Raw genomic sequence first — 3682 nt, 5'->3', positions numbered from 1 at the left:
ATCTTTCATTTTAGGCCAATAAAAATGCTCAGTTAATATTTCTAAAGTCTTTGCTACCCCAAAGTAACCCATTACTGAACTTTAAAAATCACCAAATTCATCACCGAACTTTGGAAAAGGTTTCCACGACGAGATCACTGAACTTTAAAAATCACCTAATTTATCACCGAACTTTGCACAAATTTTCCCATTAGTAACTAAATTTAGTGACCCTTGGGAAACCTTTTACAAAGTTCAGTGACTCCGTGAAAACTTTTGCAAAGTTCAATGATAAATGTGGTGATTTTTAAAGTTTAGTGATCCCATGGAAACTTTTTGTAAAGTTCAATGATGAATTGGATGATTTTTAAAGTTCAGTGATCCCATAAAAACCTTTTACAAAGTTCAGTGACAATTTGGGTAATTCACTCCATTTTGATGCTCTAGCACCAGACCTGGGGAAAATTCCATGCATTGAGGTCACTTAGGCACTAGATTTCAATGCTTGAGCAACCCCACACTCAACTGTCCGAACTATAATTATGGTAGGTTTTTTTGGGATTTCTAGGTCAAGCTAATTACAAAATTTTTCCCTTATATCGAGATTTATATAATACTTAAATCCTTGTACATCATGGTGGAAGAATTTTGGAGACAAAAATATCACACAGTCTCAAGATCTTCATCAAAATCTAAATTTCTTGGATTCAAAGGAAGAAAAAAAAGAATATCATTCAAGACGAACTGAAGAGATTCAAGATCTAAAGTTTAATCTTCTCTTAGTTGGAATTAGGGTGTTGTATCCTATTCCAATATGTATTTTGTAACTCAAAACGCTAGGCTAAATTTGTACACACTTGGATGACATCATATAGGAGAGGACTAGAATGAACAGTCTACTCATGAAAAGCAGGCCATCCTGATCAATTTATGTAACAATTTATAGAAATATCACCTCATCTAGATGATACCAGCCAAAAGAATCCTTAGTGTTTTATAAATTAAATCTTTTTTCCCCTAGTGGTCACTATGGAACAATGTGATTTAACAAATTAGTCCTCCATAGTCAATAAGAAAAACAAGTATTTACTCATCAAAGTGAATCCGGGAAATATATCTCTATCCAAACTTCATTTCAACTCTACAAGCAAAGGTTTAGCTGACACTTTATCCCCGTCAGTAAGTTTCACATTACATGAACCTTTGTCAGTCGAGCCAAAGTCTAAATATGGGGAATATCTTTGTCATCATGTGTATCATTCTGATTATCTTTATTTGGTTATCAAATGCACTTCAACTTGTTTATGTAGATGGTTAGATATTTTTTTCAGATAAAATACTAGATATCTAAATTCATTAGTATTGATGGCTAAGAGTAGAAAGTAGAGAAAGGCCATGTAAGAATTCAAGCACAACTTGTTGGGTTGTGCGCCCATATAGTATATTTTGCTGATATAAAAATAACAATAATTTTTATATTGAATAAAATTATGTTTACTTTGTTTATTGTATTTTATTTATTATTGAGAATGCAAATTAAAGTGTCTATGATCACTTGAGAAAATATAAGTTGGGTACTTACGTTGAGAAGTACAGTGAGACACAACTTATATTTTGATCATAAATAATTTGTTTACAACCAATGTATAAAGGTTGACACCTTATATTGGAAGGTTGTAGTGTTGACCAATTCACTATTCAGGTTTGTGATTTGTCCTTATCACAAAAATAGTTAAGGGTGACACTAGTACACTTAGAGTGTATTGAACAAACCACGTGTTGAATTTAATTCTATAACATGACCATGAAGAGAATTAAATTTCACTTGGCCGCTATTTATTTCATTTGAATCCCTTGACAGAATTATTATATCTTTTCATGATTTTTAATGGTTCTTTGATTCATCAATGGGTGAGATCAATTTGATTGATCAAATATTTCGATGAGTTGAGAACTTGAGAATAAGCGGAGTGGAGAACATGAATTCGTGTCGGGAACCATCACCCTGAAAATGGATAAAGTGACTACTTAAATATTTTCTGTTGAACGGTTAAAATCTAAGTTCAGTGTTTAGTGATGGCTAAACTTCAACATTTGTGATTTGTTCACAGGACCGTTGAAGAAAATGAAACTTAAGTTAGTCAAGATAATTAGAGGGGCAAAACCGTCATTTATGCTCGTACCTAATTATCGAATTTCAGACGGGGATAAAATACGTATATGACATGTCAGAGGAAAGTATTACAGATTTATTGGCTTCTATGATCTTATATATTCTGAGAGTTCAGTCTTTTGTTTTTAATGGAAAAAGCAAAGACTACTAATTAGATTAGGTGGTCTATGGTCGACTAGACATGATCTAATTATTGGAGCTTGAAAAATATATATCCGATTAGGTCCTTGTGAGTGTAGTCATTGCGTTAGAGAATACCATAGAAGGCTCGAAAGTTTGAAACACCAAGATTCTTGCAATTAAAGGAGGGGGAAGTTCACGGATCAGAGTTAATTCAAAGTTGATCATTGAACTTAGGTAAAATATTTGAATCCTTTAATTTTGTTATAACATACACATGAACATTTAGACGATATTGCTTATTGAATTAAAGAAAATTTTAATTTCTGATTAATTCTGCTTCCGCATTTCAACACAACTAACTATTCAAAATGCACAACGACTTTTCTTGCTACTCAATTTTCTAGCTATAAGCCTCAAAATAGGTTTATTCCACTTGGTTGGGTTGGGGTGGTAATTAGTTTAGTCGAAAAACAAATGCTTCTCTGTTTTTCACTACTTTTATGTTCATATTATATGGCGAAGTATAATGTTAGTCATCAAAGAAAGTATTTCTGTGAGTTTTGTGGGAAGGTACGTATGCTTGTTTTTTACATTTATGCTATATGGGGACATTATAAAAGAAACTTTCGAGATGTTTCGGGTTGCCAATATTCTTAATTTGCAAGGAATATCATTTCTGACACACAATGGAGCCTTCTTGCAGTAAGTTTTTTAGTGCAGGTCAGTGGTAAGATCCTTTGCCCCTTCCTATATTTGAGCATACTGATAATTTGCATTAACCATTCTCCTCGATTGCTATTTTTCGGATTCCATCTTTTTGTTGTAGCTGCAGGTTTCTTTTGCCCTGTGATTGATTAGGTTTGGTAGGAGATCATTTTGTGGAAAGAGCAATGCTTTGTAACTCTCCAGTTGTAAGGTGATTCTTGAAACATTTCACTTCATGATCTTCTTCTTGAAATAACAATAATGGAAGTATGTGGCCCCTCATAGGGTGATTGAGTTGGTGGTGTAGATGAACGTGAAGACTTTTGGTCACGAATTCAATTCCCCCTACTAATACTTTCTCGGTCAAGCCCGTCGCACTGGATTTTGCCTAACGTGATTTACCTAGTTGGTGTGGTTTGCAGGCTATTACATTAGCCCGAGAGTTTACCTAGTGCGCACCTGAAGGATAAAAGTGCAGGTTCTCCCGTCATAATAATAATAGTAGTAGTAGTAGTAGTAGTAGTAATAGTAGTAGTAGTAGTAGTATGTGTTAAATTGCATGTAATTGCATAACGGTTGATGATGCTATGTCCGTTTCAATATCAGCACCAAACCATAAAAAAGTAAGGGAAAATTGCAGCCGAGGTACCAAACCTTTCGTTTATTAGCAAACTTTGTCCAAATCTTTAGTTTGTGCTACCG

This window comes from Olea europaea, unplaced genomic scaffold (assembly GCF_002742605.1).
Source record: "Olea europaea var. sylvestris unplaced genomic scaffold, O_europaea_v1 scaffold1222, whole genome shotgun sequence".
NCBI classification, from domain to species: Eukaryota; Viridiplantae; Streptophyta; class Magnoliopsida; order Lamiales; family Oleaceae; genus Olea; species Olea europaea.
The sequence above is the reverse complement of the archived record's forward strand: the minus strand, read 5'-3'. Positions refer to the sequence as shown.